This window comes from Zonotrichia leucophrys, chromosome 13 (assembly GCF_028769735.1).
Source record: "Zonotrichia leucophrys gambelii isolate GWCS_2022_RI chromosome 13, RI_Zleu_2.0, whole genome shotgun sequence".
Classification (NCBI taxonomy): Eukaryota; Metazoa; Chordata; class Aves; order Passeriformes; family Passerellidae; genus Zonotrichia; species Zonotrichia leucophrys.
Genome location: NC_088183.1, coordinates 9,089,746 through 9,109,763, shown reverse-complemented (window position 1 = coordinate 9,109,763; position 20,018 = coordinate 9,089,746).

Here is a 20,018-nt window from a genome sequence, read left to right as displayed (position 1 = left end):
TGCCATGGCTGTGGGCATGTCTCTGCACTGGGACTGTGGTGATGTTAATTCTTTAGGGCTTTTCTGTGGTTTTGGGCCTGTGGCATTATTTTTTTATCCCATGGAAGCATAGGAGGAGGGCAAGAAAGCAGGTCTGACATCTGTCTCACCTGCCATGGGAGCTGGGTGAGAGCCAGGAGAGGCATCTGGACCGGGACATGGAAGCAATTCCAGGTCTTGTATTGTAGGCATTATAATAGGACAGTAATGCATTTCTATCCCCAGGTTCATTTTGAGCATCGTATGTACACTAATTCAGCTGGAATATATCCAGTTTATCTGTTCGTTTACACAAGAAAACAGCCAGAGGCAGAGTGGCTGAGGAACAGGCAGTGCTGGTGACTGCCAGATGTCACAGATCTGGGGAGATCCTCACTTGGCTGAGAGCCTTGTCCTTCCTGCCCAGAGCAGGCACCTCTGCCAGACACAGCTGCAGGGCCTGCCTGCCCCCCACTCCCCCCCATGGCCCTGCCCTCTGCAGGTTTTGGGGAGCAGAAGTGGTGGGGAGGGTTGGCGAAGGGAAAGAGAACGAATCGAAGAGGGACAGATGAGGAGAGTGACTAATGGGGACTTCTCCTGGCACTTGCATCCTGTGGATGCTCATTGTAACCCCAGGGGTATTTAAACCCTCCTCCCTCCCTGTCTGGGCTTCTGATGGATGAAGGACCTGTTCTGGCAGCCTGGCTTTGAATTGCTGCTGCTCCCCCAGGTGGGAAAAGCCAGAATTAACTCAGGAGCAGCAGGCAGAGGTAAGGAAGGCACTTGCCCAGCAGCCAAGAACTGAGAGAGCACTTCCCCATCAGGTCCTTCTGAAAAATCCATATTAGAGGCTGTGTGTGTGTGTGTGTGTGTCTGTTTGTCTCTGTATCTGTGTCTGTCTGTCTGTGCCTGTGTGTAAACTGCTCATTCAGACTGGTGCTAACCTTGCTCACCATTTTCCACCATGTGTAGTTGTACGTTCCCTTGCATGCCCCAGGTCATCCCTCATGGGGTTTAGGATGTTCCAGGGATATTATTAATGATTTTATGGAGTCCTTTACCTGCAGCTCAGCATCACCCAGTTCGGCAAAGCTTGAAGGTTGTTTCTTTGTGTTTACAGTGACAGAAGAAGGAGTGAGGGAAGGTGTTTGTTCAGACAGGTTTTTAAATTTCTTTCAGTTGATGTTTTGCAGGAAAGCTGTGAGGAAAGAGGCATGAACTGGCTGAGCAAAGGGAAGGTGAATGCCTAAATGAGACTGCTCATTAGGGACACAGGGAAGGGAATGAATTGCCTTTTCAGTTTTGCATCTCTTCTCCCACCTGTGACTCCTGCAGTGCATCTCTGGCAGGTCACACAGGTGTGTCAGTGCATTCACATGGCCACAGACACGTGTGCTCCAGTCCTGGGTGGCTGCAGGATCCAGGAGCTGCTCTGTGCTCAGACAGTTGGATGTGCTGTGCCCACAGGGGCCCTGGGCTCTGCTGCTTTGGCTTTTCTCGCTTGTCAGTGTCAAAAGCAAAGATCAAGCAGAAGAACAAATGAGCTGGGGGGTTTGGGATGCTGCATTCCTGCTGACAAGCATCAGTAAGCCCTGCAGTGAACTTGAGAAGCATCCCCTGTGCTTTATTGGTAACAAGGGAACACCTTGGGCTGCCTTTTCCTCTGTGTCTGTGGGAGGGCAGGAGTTGGGTTGGCATCCTGTGCTGAGACAGGAGCTGGGCCATGTGGGGAAGGGGGGACTTGAGTGCCTGTGTGTTACAGCCCTTGGGGGATGATATCATGGCACTCAGAGCAAAGCCCTGCTGCTGTTTTGCTGCACAGACTGTGCAGGAAGGCTCTGTCCCTTCCCTTTGCCTCCACTGCTGTGCTGCTTTCCTGGAGTTATTTTCATTTTAGCTGTATGCCAAGTTTAAGGCTTCAAGGATTTTTCTGCACTGACCTTTAAATCCCTTCACTGGTCAATATGATGCATCACCATTCAGTGTAATATCCTTCTGTCTGGTTTGCTGGCCCCAGACTTATTATTTTATGTTTCTGTACATTAAACTGCATTTTCCATTCACCAGCCCTGGCAACCAGTGGATTGAAATCCCTTGTTCCTCATTATTTGTTCCCTCTCCAATTTGGTGCCCTCCACAAACTTTGAGAGTTGTGGAGGCATTTTCATTCAAGTCATTTGCAGGTATTACAAATGAGGAGGTCCCTTGGTGTTCTCATTTGTTGAGCCTTTACAATGCAGGATTACCTCTCCAAAGGAGGATGCAGAGGTTTAGCAGCAGGACTAGTGGATGTGAATAGAAACCTCTTGCTACAGATCCTCTGAAAGGCACTGCTGCTGTCACTGAGGCTTTCCTGCCTTTGCACAGATGAAGGCTGCAAGTCAGGCTTTGCTAAAATTGCTCTGGAGTGAAAGGGCTGTGGAAAATGGAGAAAGGAAAAGGGGAAGGGAGTGAAGCATCAGGAGCAGCAGCTGGATAGGGAGTGGAAGTTATTATGGGAAAACAGGAATCTGGTGTACCTGAAGTAATGCTCTGAGAAGCAAAGGGAACTTGAATGTGGCAAAAAACGGGGAAACATTTTCTCTCTTTTGATGGGTTTATGTGACCCTGGTATGGATATCACCCTTGCTTTTAGCTCCACTACCTGCCTGTGGCCTCCTGGCAGGTATTTCCTCATGCTGTATTCCAAAAAAAAAAGAAAAAAATTGTAGACCCCAAAGCTGCAGAACCAGCTGGAGCTCTGAGCCCATGTCCTGACCCCAGCCCAGAGCCAGCACAGCTCAGTGCCAGCCCAGCACCAGCCCACAGTGACAGCACAAACCAGCTTCAAACCCTGCCTCCTTGGGGGTATTTACAGCCACCTCCCAAACACAGAGGGAAACAAAAATGCCTCCCCATCAGCTGTGCAGGTTTTATGAAGTATGTGTTTTAGTTTGAAGCCAAAGTGCACTGGGCTGTTTTATCAGTGTTTATTCCTGTCTTTCACAGCCTTTATCAGTTATCCCCATCAGCCCTGTGAGCACTTGGAAGGCTGAGTCACACAAATAAGGCTTTTATCTTCAGTCAAATCTATAATCAGGCAACAAAACCCCCTCACTTCACTTCTATTAAGAGTCCCAACTTAGGCTCTTACAGAAAAAGGGACTTAACAAAGGAATTTCAGTAATTATACTCTCCCCTCCATCCCCCAAATGTGGATGCCTGACACAGGTACCTGTGGGCACTTGAAAAGAGCTCTCAGAGTTGCTGTCTCTTTAATGGAAGACTTTTAGGAAAGTGAACTTTAACTTTTAAACTTCCCTATGAAAAACAGATTCATGTTAAGTTTGATACCGTTTGCCTCAGGATGATCTCAGCTCTTAAAATATGATGGTTTTAGTTGGATTAAGAGCCTATATTGTTGCTGAAGAGAAAGAAGGGTGCCTCTTTAATTGCAGCCCAAATCTACCTAACAATTGCCACATGTTGAGCAAGATTTAAGAGTTATTAAATATGAAAGGCAGTATTGCTCCTCCACTATGAGCAGCCTTTGTTTTTAAACCTGGAAAGCACTAAGTAGAAGGGGGAGGAAAATGTAAAAAACAAACCAAAACTAACCCAGCTGAAAACCTGGCATCTGAAAGGGTATGTTTGCTTTTTGTGGAGGTTGGTGTTAGTGCAGTGCATTTCCCTCTGCTGCAGCAATTCCTGCATTGAGTGAAACAAACTGCTGGTGGTTCTGGTGATCTTATTGCTGGATGAGCTCAGTACAAATTCCCAACAGTCATTGTTTTGTTGCCATCAGTTATTGGAGATTATTTACAAGCAATGGGTTGATAACTTGACCAGAGCTGTGCTAAGCAGAGTCGCCCCTGGCTCTGGTGTTGGTGTAGCAGCTGGGGCTGGTGGTCTGTGCAGAAGGGCTCTTGTGCAGCTCTGCAGCCTGGCACAGGCCAACAGAGACCCCCGGGACACCCCGCCCAGAAACCTTCCTTAAACCTCTCCTGCTCTTTGGGCTCTCAGTGCAAGGAATATCCTGGAGAAGGAAGTTTCCAGTGCTGTGGATGTTTGGCTGTCCTCTGTAACTGGGTAGCTGAGCATGTCTGAAACCTCAAGCCCAGCACGGTGCTGGCTGCCATCTCCTCTGTGGAGGGAGCTGAGGACAGCCTGAACCCACCTGTCCTCAGGGCCACGAGTCCTTCATGCCTTGGGGCATGGCACCAGCTGGCACAAAGAACCAGAGTGCTCCTTGCACCTGGGCAGTGTTTTCCACATTGCTGTCATAGTCACTCTGCTCCCTGTATGTCCTGGCTTTGCCCCAAGCAAACCCTCTGGCAGGCAGGTTAGATTGGCCCACTGGTGAAGCCATCCCTTTGTCAGCTTGGCTTTGCAAAGCTGAGCCCAGCCCTAAGTGCTGGTACCAGCCCCAGGTAGGCCGAGGGGAGCAGGCAGGGCAGGCCCTGGAGCCCTCAGCTGCTGGGGAGGAGCTCTGGGAGGCAGGATGCTCAGGTTCCTCACTCCTAAGAGCTTCTGCAGGAATTTAGGAGCTCTCTACTCACTCTGCACACATCTGTCTGTGCTGCAGGCTCCTCTCTACTGTTTAGGGCACTTCCCCTCAGCATAACTGGGCTGGCTGGATGCCAGAGCCCTGACTCTGCTCTGGAAGGATGCTCAAAGGGGAGCACTCTCTTCTTCCCCACCTGTGAGCAGTACACCCCAGGTGCTTCAAACAGCTTCTACCCATTGCTCAGCAAGGTGAATTTTCTACTGAATCTCCCACAATCTTTTATTTTTTCATGTTTTTCACGTTTTTCACCCCACAACATGGGACAAACACTTTGCTGTGCTGTGGTGCCTCTCTGGGAATAACCTGCATGACTTGAGCTATCAAATTCAGTCCAAAGCAACAATCCAGCATGTCTACTCAGTAACTGAGAACACAGGACACAGCTGTGTTGGAGGACAGAGCAGCCCTCAACAGGTCAAGGCAATAAAGGGGTGTTTTTACAAATCATCTGTTAAACTTGCAGAAGGTTAATGTTGGGTCAGAAGGAGAGTTACAGCTACTGTCTCTTAAAAAAAGAAAAACCTAAACCATGATTTTCAGAGGTCAGTGATTAAATTTCTTTTTGGATGTTAGCCCTCTACTCCGTTTCCACTGGGCTTGATAGTATTTCATAGAGATCTTCAGCCTCCAGCAGCAGGATTTTAAAGTTATGGTAATATAGCTTTCATACAATCCATTATTCATTTTCCTCCATCTCCATTTAGCAGTCCTGGCAGCTGAGTAGGATGGTAGAGTTTAGGGCAGGGACCACTGCATATCTTTGCACTCTGGCAGGGGAACTCTGCTAATTCTCTCAGGTTACAGGGAAAGCAATTTTCATTTTCCCTCCTGCTCAGTAAAGTAAACCTCAGCTCCTTATTTTCAGCCAAGGAATCACAATGGTTGGATTTTCCGTGTCTGTTGTCAGACACACCCCTATAAATCTGAAGATGTTTACAGAGGTGGGAGCCCAGTTCCCTCTTTGGCAAGCTGTGGGGAAGGGGAAAGCAGTTGCCTATGTACCACATTTTTAAGCTTCCTTTTCTACAGGGCTCACAGAAGTAATTTGTTCCTCCCAAGCCCCTTGGGCTGGCTCAGCCTTGCCCCTGAGATGCCTGCTGGGAGCCTCTCCTGCAGTGCATTATCCAGCCTGTTTCCGACTGCCCTTGAAAACCTTCTCCACAGCCTAAAATCCCCCCAAGAAATTACAATTTCTGCTGACAAGAACAAACTAAGCCTCTTCACTCCTAAAGTAAGTGGAATTGTTGTTTAGAGAATTGCATTGTGGTCAGGATCCCAGGTTTTGTCTTTGTCCATTCTGCTGTGTGTCCTTGGGTTGGAATTTGCCAGACATGACCATGATGTTCTTGAAATTTCTTTGACCAACAGGACCAGCTTTCAGAACAAAGCCAAATCTTTGTTCTTTTTCCATCCCCGTGGTAGAGCTAGAAAGCTGGGAGAGATATTTTGTGACTAATTTTCACAGGAAAGGGAATAATCAGGGCATTTTGGGAATAAACCAGCTTTCCTGAACTTTCCCTCTTTGGCTCCACCCTTCTCCCCAACAATAAAACACATCTTCAGTTATTGTGCTAACAATTGAATTGACATGAAATTGGCATTGTTTCTTCTTCTTTCTCTTCTTCTCAATTTCATTTTTTAACTTTTAAACTTGCCTTTATTATAAAATTCCAACTTCCAACTGACCCTTGAATAATTGGTTTTTTTGCAAGGGTTATTTGAGGTCTAAATGAGCCCAATGACATCTGGTTAATTTTAGATGTTTGGAAAATATTCTAAAATTAATGAAATCCAAATGTACAACAAACTAATAGAACACTTTTATTTATTAAAAAAGATGGTTAAAAATAATTCTAAACATTTCAAGGAAACAAAAGAGGTGAATGGGATTTGTCATTGTTTAAATTGTACTTATTATATTACATTTCAGTGAAATGCCCTCTTGACCTTCTACAGTTTGGTCGATTTCCTCATCAGTCTCCTTCCAGCTAATTTGCTTTGACATAAACAAAAAGAAAAGGACCCAAGAATCAAATGCAGTCATCCACTATTTGGGGTCTCAGTGCTGATTATAGCCAGATACAAATAAGAATGGATGGAACTTGCTAAAAGCAGGACCATGTTATTAATTCTTCATGAATATTTGGATGGTCATGGGAAATGTACGAAGCGACACAAATCTCAAATGTGTCACAAAATGCAGCTTGAGTGCTCGTTCCTTTCCAAAATGTAGTTTGAAAAGTTGTTGAAATGCGTGATTTGCAGTTTTCCTCTTTTAGCAGGTTTTAGTCCTCCTCTTTGGGCTGCAGAAATGTTAGGTGGCTTAAGTGAGCAATCCCAAATCACAGGTGAGGAAAGGTGATTTATCCTTTTGGTGCACTTGATTTGCTGCATGAACCCTTTTGAGGGGAATGCTTAGCCAGAGGAATTACACAGACATCACAGATCATCCAGGAGAGAATTTCTGCAAATGTTTTAATATCCTTAATGGAGCTGGTGCCAGGATTCTATTTAACTATCACCTCTTGTGTGGTGTAAAGCCCTCCAAAACAAATACAAATTACAGTTTGTGGGAATATGTGTACACACATATAATATATGTATTTTTATAGGATATAAAATGGGGTTTTACAGAACTTTTTGTGCACCATGCCATTGTAAAGCATGTGCTAAGTAGCAAATTGGGCAGCAGGAGTGACTCTGCAGCTAAGCATGACATTGTCAGTGATATAGGTGATAATTCCCACATATCACCACCTTTTAAAAAGGAAATAAAACTCAATAGTGTGGGGAGAGTCCCCTGAGCCTTGCGGAACATCTCAGCAATATTTAAAATAGACTGTTTAGGAAAGGCTTTTCTACATAGAAACAGAATGAACTCAGGGTAGAGTGTTTGTTCCTGTTTCATTTACAGCCTCACCGGGAATGACAGTGACTGACCCAGGTGTGGAACCTGGGAATACAGTTCTATTTGAATGCAGAGAATTTTTAAAGTTGCTTTCTCTTTTTGGGACACCAACTGGACTCCTAGGTCACTTTTGGAGCTGAATGCCAACTTTCCTTTTGAAATACAGGAGTGTGAAAAAATAGCTAAAATTCCGGTTAGGATTCTGGAAACCTCTTAAAAATTATGGGGCACAGAATGGCTCAGAGAGGGGATCAGTCTAGGTAGCTCCTTGTATTTCCACCCAGCTTTTTTTAAAAGAGAAAATAAAACCAGAATTATTAATAAATTTGAAGAGCCATTTGTGCTGACAACAAACTTTGCATGGAGGTAATTTAGACCATGCATGGATCTTGCTGTTCTTCTGGTGTATGCATTAGATTTATGTCCTTCCTGTTTAGAAAAAGCCAACGAAGAATCAATATTATACATGTCTTCTGACATATCTCCAGTTATCATATTTGAGGTCATTCATTTTGGACAGCTTTTGTGGTTGATTTTTACAGAATCTTTTTGCACTGACTTCCGACTCCTTTGCCAGACAAAGGCATTCACGTGAGAGGTCTGCTTTTGTCTGGTAATTTACCACCACTGTTGAAGGGCAGCTTTTTCTGAGGTAAAGGTTCCCCTCAGGTGGTACCTAGTTCCTGTCATTCAAAAAGCAAAAGCAGTCTAACCCGTTTCCAAATTCTCTGAATTCTGTTGTCGGTGAGTTTGGTGCTTTATCAAGCAGCTGTGGATGTTTGAAAAGAAGACCCCACCTTGCATAGAAACTGCTGGCAGCTTTACATGAAATTCCAAGATTTCTGAGGGGTTGGGCAGAATCCACTCTGGTGCCTCTGAAACCTCTCAAGTTCTTGAGAATCACTGATTTACTGCTAACAGTAAATTAGGCTAAAGTTGACAAATACATAAAAGATTGGTGGAATCAGAGCAATCAGCAGCATTCTGGAAGCTGGATGTATTTGCTGTAGTTATATCTGATAACAACATGAAGCTGTTTGAGCAGAGTTTATTGGACATTTCTCTGTAGTACAGGTGCTGAGCCCCAGATAACTGCTCAGTGCTTAACCTTATCATCCAGTCATTTTTAGCTCAGTTGACAGAAGGATCACTGGTGTAGCTGCAATTGGAGTTTACAATGTTTGCAAGTATTAGGTGCCTTGTAGCTTAATGCCATAACTATAGGGACAATAAATTACATGGTCATTAAAGGGCTTTAGCTATTCATATAGTATTAGGCATAAGAAGGACAGTAACATTTCTCTAATAACACATAAAATGTATATTCCAATTAAAACCATAATAGGATAGACTTGGCATTACATTACAGCCTCTCACAAATTTCACTGCTTAGAAATTATTACCGTTAAAATCATGGTTTCAAAGACTTGTGCACAGGGATAATAAATTCTCCCAAGCAGGTTTAGAGAGAAGCATTGAGCCTCCATGGAGAAAGACTGTGCCTTAAAGCCAGGAAAATTCAGCCACTGAGCAAAGGTTAGAGGGGTTGGATTTCTTGCTTTCCTTTTTGTTCTCCATCTTTGGCTGGCTCCCCAAACAAGAGTGGCTTAATTAAAAGCAATTGAGCAAACAAAAAGTAGTCAGAAATTATATTTGGAGGCTTTTATCTTTCTCTAGAAGGAGTTCTGCCCCTGTAGGTTACTGTGTGTTTGGTTGTATTTTTGGGAGACTTATTTGAAGGGGTGTTGAAACCATTTCTAAATCCCAATCTGTTTTCTTGGTATGTGCAGATTTTCTTTTACCAAAAAGCAGCCCAAAAGAGGGTACTGAGAGAATGACTTTGTCTAAAGAACAGTTTAATGCAGTATATTTTCCAGTGTTCAATACAGTTCCTAACAGTCTTTTTCCTCACCACTGATGTCCCCAAGGATAGCACAAAACTTCTCTGTGCGTGCATTCAGACATCAGAGCTTGGTCTGCTCATTATCCTGGAGGATGTTTCATTTATGTGGAAGGTGTCCAGTCCTATGAAACTCAAGCCTCTCTCTCTCTGCAAAGAAAAAAGAATGGGCTCATATGACCTTCCAGAAGAAGGCTGCTGGTCAGAATGGGACCCCATTTCTTTATCTGAGATTAGGCCTCCTTGTTTGTTCACCAGTCACTTCATCCTTGTAAAGCTGTGAATGACACTGAGCTGTTTGGAAGACAAACTGAACTGTGCTTCCTTGGTCAGTTCTTCACCCCTCTCTCCCTGCCCATCCTGCAATAACATCCTTAAGTCTCAGTCATTAAAATGGTTATAAATGGGCCTTGGGGGATTATGGGTTTGCATCACAGTTACACAAAGATTATTTGAAGTGTAGTTAACATGGACTAGGACTTATCTCCCAAAGCTGTTTCACAACAAGCAGAACTACTAAAGACCTCATTCCAAATAGTTAGGAGATTACAAAGGAAAGTTAAATGGGTCCATAGTGGGGGAAATATAACACTTTTTAGAAAACAAGAATTTTTCTCAAAACAGATGCAAGAATGGTTAAGAGATAAACTGGCTATTTTTCCTTGGACTCTTTAGCAGCAGACAAAAAACAACAACAAATGAGCAAGGCTGAAGCTACGTCCAAGATGAAGAGTATCAGACCCTGCATTGCATTGGCAAGTGCTCCTTTCCCTAGAGTTGTTGCAGATGACAAATCTAGATGATGACAAGGACAAAGTTGTGGCAGCAAGAGAGTCCCCCTGCAGTTCCTTTCCTAGAGCCACAGTATTCCCATCCTGTTTCTCCAGGGTGAGTTCTATTTCTCAAAATAACCCATTGGGAGGGTTTGTTGCACCTTTTCCCCCAAGCCACAACCTCCTGTGGGAACCTCCTACAGCAAAACCCTCCTGGGATTCCAGGTCAGTGCCTGGTTTGTTTAGCCTGCAGCATGTAGCATCCTGCTCGTAAGGTCTTGTGCAAAAGGAGGAAGTGGGATTTGCTCTCTCTTAATCCCTGAACTCAGGGGATTCATATCCCAGCAGTGCTGGCTTTGAGGACCAACTTGCTGATGTATCTCCTTCATTTGAGAATGAAGACACACAGGGCAACTGTGCTTCAAAACTTGGCAAGCACCAGCCTGTGCTGTAAAACAAACCCTTCTTGAATTGATGAGGACTTGGGTCACAGAATCCTCTGAACTGGGAGAGACCCACAGGGATCATCGAGTGCAGCTCCTGGCCCTGCACAGAGCAGCCCCAAAATCCCACCACGTGTCTTGGAGCGTCATCCAAACACCCCCTGAGCTCTGGCAATTTGGGGCTGTGACCACTGCCAGGGGGAGCCTGCTCAGTGCCCAGCCACCCTCTGGGGGAAGAACCCAACCTAAACCTCCCCTGACACCGCTTCATGAACAACTGGGCTGGATAAGACCAATCAGCTGTGAGTTACATCCCTCCGACAGACACCTCTACAACCAACCCCATCTTGTACTTTGGGAGTTGAGGTGCAATCTCCTTTCTCTTCTGTCCAAACCTTTCTGGTATATAACAAAAATAAACAAGGAACAGTCTCCAGTGCACAGGCCAAAGATCTTATATTTGCTGTAGGAAACATATGCAGGCATCTTCCAATGGAAACAGTGTGATGTCTTTCTTGCATGTCCAGAAATTTTTCATTCTGTCATAACAGTGTAGTCTCTCCACTCTTCTTCATAAGCCCTTCATCCCTCTTTGCTAATGGTTTACAATATAGAATAATTTAACTGTATATATTGATGTAAATCATGTCACCTTCTCCGTGAATTATAGAAAATAATTCATACTGAAGAACTCATGGAAAGGTTTTTAAGGCTGCAATTCATCTCCACTTTTCCATTACCCTGGGCAAGAATAAAAGCCAGATACAAAGTTGGCTCTTTTCTTCAGAAAGGAAAAAAGGGAGTTATTTAATACCTGAAACTAGTAGTTTCTCTATGTTCATAAATTGGATTGTACAAGCTCTGAGGAAGGTGTGTTAGTCCAAACTCCCTCCACTGACATCAGTGGAACTATGGACAGCAGACAGCATAATTTATATTGTTTCTGAAGTCTCAGCTTGTCAATAATACTAAAATAATTACAGATAAACACTGATTCTTTCCAATTTCTTTACTTCTTACCTGTTAAATTTTCATATCAAGTCTAATCTATGGGTGCCTGTACACCTGAAAATCACTATTGGATGGTTTGATAGGAGCTGCCCCTTGTCTCATCCATCTCTGGGGTGTAGAAGCTGTCTTATCTTGGGAGTGGGGAGTCCTGCCCCACTTTCTCTCTCTGCTCACTGGATACACAGGATTTGGATTGGTACCATGGATTGGCAACCACTTCTCTCAAGTGGCCACCACAGCTATAACCAGGAATGACCCTGCAGATTCCTCAGGCTGGGGAAAAATAATTTTGAAATCTTTACATTCCTGCAGTTCTTTGGAAAGCTTCCAGGCTTCTTTTAAAGGAGTCATATTTTACTCAACTTGTATTTTCCCATCTCAAGGTTGCCAACACTAGCCCACAGGGTGGCTGATTTGCACGTAAGGTCTGATATTGAAATTCAGGCACTTAAACAAGTCTTGAGGATTTAAATTGGGTCCAATTTAGGTATATGAAATAAGACTTTCATACATTTTTTTCCTCAACCCCACCACCAAAAGTGAGATTCAGATATCCATTTAGGGGGCCACATCTGAGAAACTGGCACTATAACATATACAAGATTATTAAGTGTGCAATTATGGTCACCTAATTGTGGTATTGCACACAGGGGCAATTGCTTGGATTTCCTGTGGGGAAAAATGAGCATGAGTTTGCTGTGGAACAGGAGAACATTCAAATGGTATGCAGCTGTACTTGTATGCACAAAACGCATGGAAAATCCTTGATGTGGGGCATCTGTGTTAAACCAGAAAAGGAGAGCCTCAGAAACTCAGGTATTAGGAGTTAACATTACAATAGCACGACTTTTGAAATCCCTCCTTGTACTGTCACTTTAAATGTTTTATTGATTAAGGCCTAGATTACTTAACCTAAAGCCCTATATTTATATTTAGCCAAGGTAAGTTATGAGTCACAAGTAATCCTTTTGATCCAGAGGTTGCCATGGGTCACAAGAGAAATGAGTTGAGCTATAATATCCTAGCAAACTAGCTATGTGTACAGGAGAATAAATTAAATAAACTCTCCTTCAGAAGGTCTCAGTGATTCCATACTCTGTTTCTGTTTAACCAGAAAATGTTGTGTTTGTTTTCTCTTCTTCCCCAACCTAAAACTGAAATATATTTGTGATGACAGATGCAAATACAGTCACTGCTGTTTGTAGCCAGCTGAATTGTCTTTCTGCTAAGGGTGTCAGCACTTCAGTCCCCAGCCTTCAGCTGAGAACTGCTCTTTAAAAACACATGTGAGTCTATTTGACTCAGGTGACTTGTCTGTGCTGATCTGCACGTTGAAGTGGCGTTACCCAGGGGTGTTTGTATCTGTCAGATTGCATCTGCTGTTTACTACTACAGCCAAACCAAGCTGATCCTCATAATCTTCAGTAGTACCTGCAAAAGATGAGAGCTACAAGGATGGGTCCAAGTATTCCCCTCTGTGTGCAACCCAATTCTAGCTACAATGCAGTAAGATATTTCAGTTCTCAGACAGGCCAAGCCTGCAGACCCTAATGAGAATAGGAAATTTTTTTGTTGATTTTTATGGTTTCGGACCGTGTTTAACAAGGTGGTGAGTACCCACATCTCCCTTTCAAATCCTGCAGGCCTGGCTTTGCATCAGACTCTGCTTCAGAGGCTCTGCTCAGTGAGGGTGCTGGGTGAGGGGGCTGCACACACAGCTGCACCCTGCACAAACACTGCCAGAGCACTGAGAGCTCTGCATTCTCTGGGGAATACACAGAGTCACCCCAGAACCTGCACAAGCTCTGCCTGCCAATTCTCTCTCTGGACAGACAGGAAATTCTGCCTAACACTGGCCTCCTGACAGACCTTGAGCTTTAGAGCAGACATAGCCCAAGTCATGGGTCTGAATTCACTTTGAACTGAAATTGGTATCATAAAGTAGAAGAGCCTTTTGCTTTGTTTGCTTTCTTTGGTGTGGTTTATTTTTAAAATGTATGCATATTTCCAAGAAGCATCTTGAAAATTTATTTTTATCGTGGAAATGGAATGTTTCTTGGCTTTTTGTGAGTCTGTTGGTGTACACTCATGTCCTAGATCAAGTTAGTGTCAGCAGTTGCATACCAAAACCATACAGGGATTGGAACAGATGTGACTTCCCATCCAAAGCAGGTAGACCTTGCCCATATGAAGCTGGATGAATGACCAGAGGCTCACAGGAGTGTCCACTGACTTTTTCTGACATAAACCTACCAAGGTTTACTGGGCTTGCTCAAAGTATGATATACCTCATAATCATCACAAAACAGATGATGAGTCCCAGATGTTCAACACTCATGTATTACTAAAGAAAGCAAATAGAGGGAACAACTTTTAAAAACAAAAAAAGTTTGGTCTGTTTTAGGTTCCTAACTTGCCAAGTGGGTGAGTGTCTGTTCGTAGCCAAAGAAGTGTGGCAGCCTTGGGGCTGCAAAGTCATTGCTCTAAAAACTCTCCATGAGCTGGGACTATTGATCCCATGAAAATGTGGATTAATTCAGCTTCTGAGTCTTCTTTCAACAAATGCTCCAACTTTATAGCAGAAAAAACAGATTCATGAAAGATTCTTCATCCCAGCAACTAGGGGAGACTGGGAAGAGTGATAGCTTCAGGGCTTTGAAGTACATAATTGTCAAAACTTCCATCTTTTATTAATTTGCATTTCCATCCACACCAATATGTGGTTGTCTAGCTAGCTGGGCTTAGTTGCACTTTTAATCTATAAGCATAACTCAGTGAAAGACTTGACCTCAGGAGATTTCCTGTTTTACAAGTGGCCTGTTCTTGAAACAAGAGGATAATAAACAAAGGAGTACTTTACTACCCTGGTTCAGCAAATGGTTCCATTATTGATGGCTCCAGTACTGAGCAATAGAAGATCCATTTACTCCTTCTTTGCATTTTCTTGTTCATCTACAGGTATTTAGATATTTATGTTAACCAAAAGCAAAGTAAGTCTGCAAAAGTGCCCTGTGCTTTTGCATGATCTTTTTTCTCCATATTAGATGCTCAGTTATTCATCTACAACTCACAAAACCTTCTGCTTACCTACTTCAGTGATGACTCCATCCCAAAGCTGAATTCCTGTATTGCAATGCTCAGTTTTACAGGTTAATAGTTTGTCATTTGCCTGAACACACAGGAACTCATTGGCAATTTATCATTCTGCCTTAGCTCCTTTTGTTGAATAGGCAGGTTCCTGGTAAAGCTGACCTTTGCACGGGTTTAATGTTTCCCCTTCACACCTTCAAGGCTAAGGAGTTTGACTGACATCAATAATTAATTTTTGAACAAATACAGCACACCTTTTCCTATGGTTCCCCTCCAAGGCATGAGTCTTTGTGCATTGCAGAGGCATGTCATGAACAGAGGAGTCCAAAGGACACTGGTGTGGATCAAAGTCTGGGATTCATCCTGTCTCAGTGCAGTTGTTAGTGCTGTGTCTCCCCTCTGCTGTGCTGTATGTCCTTCTGGGTGCCATGGACCAGATAAAAAAGAAGGTGTCTGCACAGCAAAGCTCAGTGCATTCAGGACAGGCAGGACCAGCTGCACTGAACAACTCAAATATCTGCTTTGGGCACATTAATTACCACAACAGTTCATTATGGGAGCAGGTCACTTCAATCAACTGTATATGTCAGAGAAATTAAAAAGAGAAAAGATTCTCAGATTCTGCCTGAGCAGAAAGTTCCCAGGGGCAAAGGAGTCCACAATATGGAAACACCCAGCAGTGCTTGTGCCCCTTCCTTTGCTGATCTGGCCTGAATGGGAGGTCTTGGTTTGCAGGGCCATGTGAGGACTGGAACATTGCAGCAAGTAATCTCTTTCATTTTCAGGTGATGTAGGTGAGATGTAAGCCAGCCAAATGAAAGAGAAACTGTCCTTTTTAACAGTCTGATGAGAACTAAACACTCTCATAAGTTGATGGAGAAAAGGGGAGAGGACTCTTTAGAACAGAGTATTAATCTCTCCTGTTACAGTTGACCATTGCTCATCTCTGATTTATTGATCCGAACTGGTCACCAGTATTGGCACAAAAGTTTATTGGCACAAAAGTTAAAAAGTTTACTGTGAGAGTGAACTATACAAACTTGGAAAAACCTTTGCTAAGGTCACTGTGTCAACTTTGCTGTGTACATCAGCATGTGCTGGCAACTAAGAAAAACAACAGTTAAAAACCAGTAAGTCATTAATGCGCACAGGTAGTCTGTCTCCTATTTTGCTTGCTGGGTATTTATTATTTTAATTTCTGATCTTTTCAAGGACCCCTATACCAGCTGGGGTACTTTTAGCCATTTCTATTTTTCTTATCCCTCTATTTCTTTAATGAAGCATCTTTGAACTACCTGATGTAAAATATGGGTAAACAACCCTTTTGGTGCCTTCAGCTTTCAGAGCCCTGGACCCTCAGCCATGCTGGCCATGACTCGACCTTGCAGGAGACTGATCTGGGGAGAGGGGAGGAATCTGGACAACAGGTGCTGTGTCAGAATGCCTTGCCTTTGAGGGCAGCATAACTTACAGTGCAATTTGTATTGCAACATAAATCAGGGCTGCCTCAAGCTCCACGTAATTCCTCTGGAGCAGAGTCTGCAGTTCATGTGATACGGTGGGGGCTCAGGGCTGGTGCTGCAACAGATGTTGGTGGGGAAATGAGGTGACAAGTGACACGGCCTCCATGGCACCAGCCTCCAGAGAGAAGTGACAGACACAGGCAGTTTTCTGATAGAGGCCACTCCTCAACAGCAGATGGACAAAGGGAAGATTTGGGGAAGGTGTTTTACTTACAGAAGGAGGTAAACAGATGCTTTGGTACAGCCCATTCAGACTTCTACCTGAATTTGAGACAATGGTAAAAATCTGAATCAAAATGAAGGAAAAGTGAGATGAGTGAGGTCTGTCCTTCTGTGGGCAAGGTGGAGAATTTGCTTTGCTTTTAAACATATGGCAATGTGGCCTTTCTGTCACATACAGAAAGGGAGTGCTGGTGTGTTTAGATTTGCAGGAGCGTTCCCAAATATGCAGCATGTAAGTTTACAGGTTCTTCTGGGAGATATTTGGTGAATCCTCTTGCAGGTGGGTAATTATTTCAGTCTCCATGGGCAGGAAGTAGGGGAAGATTTGTAGGTGGAGAAAGCCTGGGCTAAAGAGTCTCTGGGAGGAGACACAGCCAGGTTTGGTGAGATCTGTGCATTATGTTGTTATGAGATTCCACGTAGATAAATCTGGCTAGTAGCAGAGGGATCCATATGACTGTGCAGTGTCTGTGGCTGCTTAGCATTGGTGGAGAGACATCTGCTTCTAAATACTGATTTATTTTTTCCTTCTTGTCAATGAATCTGTGTGCATTCTTAGGTGCTCAGCTCCTGGGGAATTCCCATCACTTTCATTCCAAGGATGAGCTGGAGCAGGTTCTCCCCAGATGTTTAACTCTGCAGGGCCCAAGTTGTGTTGCCCAGCAAAGCCAACATGATGCCAGACAGCACTGGCCACTTACAATGCCCCAGATCCCAGTGTAAGGAATTGAACTATCTCCGTTCTCTTGAGGATGACAATGCAGCTGTGCCACAAGCCCATGCAGATCAGGGGGCAGAAAATCCTCCTGAATTTTGCCGTCATGGTGTTTTGACCTCATTCTAGGGTAAATCTTGTATATGCTCTAATGCCCAGACACCAAAAGAGCAGCAAAGATTGATATTTCATGGCCATTGGAGGACAAACTCAAACATATGGGCGCAGGATGGAGGTGGGACATGGTTCTCATCTAGTCATATTCTTAAGTAATGTTCTTGTCACAAAACTCTGAAAAAATGGAAGTCACCTGGCACTAGAACAGATGTCACTGTTCTTCATCCAAACCCCACTTCTAATCCTCTTTTTTTAATGTATTTGAGACAGACTGTAACAAAAAAAAAGGGAGAGAATGAAGTCCGGGGGAATCGTAGATCTTTACTGCACATACCACAAAGAGGCAGCACAGTGGAAACCTCTACTGAGCCTTGAGGAGCTGCAAGGCTTGAGAGTTTGCAGGCAGGATTGCAGGCAGTTTCCCCTTTTACTGGAAATTGGAAAATTCATTAGGCCTGGAAATTGCCAAATCTACTCTGAAGGGAAGAGAGAAGAGTCATGTAAAGTTTGGAGAAAATTCAAACTGCTTTTTTTTCTTTTTTTTTTTCTTTTTTTTCTTTTTTTTTTTAATTTTTAATTTGTAGATTGTGAGAAATTGACCTGAGCCTCCACTTGTAAAATTTTGTCAAACATTTATGTTGGGTGGGGTGGATCCAGCCAGGAGATACAGTGATGAAGTGTTGGGCCTGGGCAGTTTCCACTGGCAGAGATCTTCTGGAACCCAGGCTGGGTTTTAAAGCTCCCAGCAGGAGCAAAGCTGGCCACCAGTGCTCATTCTGTTCTGCTGCTCCATTGGCACCAATCCACGTGTGCAGCAGCACCCCAGTTATTTATAGTGGACTTATGTTCAAAAGTTGGTTATGATTGTGCACCAGAAAGATGCAAAGGAAGCCTGGAGGATGCCTAAGGCAGAGGTGGTGCAGAGTGTGCATCCCAAGGGTGAGGGCAGGGTAAGAGCAGGGAGCAGGTTGATAATGATCTGAAAGCCAGGATTTGTTGGCCACTGATTAACAAAATGGAAGACCGAGGTAGAGTGCAAATTAGGAGGATTGCTGTGTGCTCATAACTCCCCCCCAGCTCCTGAGAGAGTGGTTTGTTCTACTGATTTTTTTTTTTTTTGTTGGGCTGGGCTGAAAAGATATAAATTAGCTCAATGCACGAATATTTTCATTTAATAAAACTGCCCCCACATTTGTTTGGAGTTCCCAGGCTTCTTGGGAGAAAGAGAAAGAGATCTATTATGTTCTACAAAAACAGTGACATTTTACCCTCTGTATTTACTCTTCCAATAGAAAATCTGCAGCCAGCCAAGGTCCCTATCACAGCAACTCTCCCACCCTGCATTCCACATGCCCTTACAAACACCCAAACCCACTCAGAAAAGCACTTGACTTCATCCACCAGCCAGGGCTTCACCTTCCCTGCAGTCAAACAAACCCCAAGTCTTACTGACAGGTAAATCCTCTTCCCCTGAAGAAATTAAAAATAGATGGAGAAGAAAACGAAACCATTCAAAGACATGATGTGTATCCCAGGAGCTGCTGGAGCCACATTTTGGGCCATGACCCAGGGCACTGGGAGCAGACAGGTAGGGACTGCTTGGTGCCCAGCAGCTGCTGGAGCCTGGGCATGTCTTCCTTATGCCTGCAGCATCCAAGCTGACCATTATACCAGGGCAGGGCTGGCCAAAACCACTGAAAGCTCAACAACATCTGATCAATGTTCATTTGGAAACTCCAGTGGCATCCCTTGTGCAATGCTGCCTGGATGAAAGGTGCTGAGCTCCAGCAGTGGCATGGGGAGGGTCAAGGGAAAGCACCACCAAGGCTGGGGGACATGGGGCAATGTGAAAGCAATCCCTCCTCTCTCTTTGCCTCAGCTCCTTTGAGCCAAGGAACACAGAGGTTGGGGGCAGAGACTGTCCATTTAAAAAATATTCCCAGTTTAAACCCTACTGGTGCTTCAGAGACACAGGGGCTGGTACAGGCAGGGGTGTCCATCCTGCCCCGTGCATTTCACAGAGCCTGAGGGGAAAGTACAAAAAACAAGGGGGCCATTTTATACCCAAGCAGGAAAGGGGAATCCTGGGCCAGTCACAGAAAGGTTTGGTTGGAAGGGACCCCAAAGATGCTCCTGTTATCACCCCCAGCCTTGGGCAGGGACACCTTCCACCAGAGCAGGTGGCTCCAAGCCCCATTCTGACAGGAATGAGCTGTCCCCATCTTCTCTGGGCAGCCTATGCAAGGGCCCTGCCACCTTCACAGGAAAGAATTCCTTCCTAAACCCCAATCTAGCCCAGCCTCTGTCAGTGTGAAGCCATTTTTTCCCTTTGGGTGGTTACAGGGCTGTATAGGGAGGGCAGATTGAGACACAGGCGCTGAGATGGGTGTCAGCTGTCTCAGGGGCACAGGAGAAATGTGGAGAAAGGGAATCATTGAAAAGTCACTAAAATCTCCTCTTTCCTTTGAAAACCTCCCCATGTGGTTTGCCTGAGTACCAAGCAACTTAATTGCTGGATGCATTTAAGTAATATTAAACTCAGCATTTTATCCCCCATGTTCAAAGGAAAAGAGCCTGTATCGGTGCGATTCATTTTTTAAAGCCTTTTAAAAGTTCTCTTTGGCAACACCTCTTTGAAGTCTAATCCAATCTGCAATATATGTCTTCCAAGTTAATCCCAATTTTTGCAGGACAACCAGTAATGTTGCATAAAAACCTTCCAAAGAACAACAGGAGTGCAAAGCACAAAATA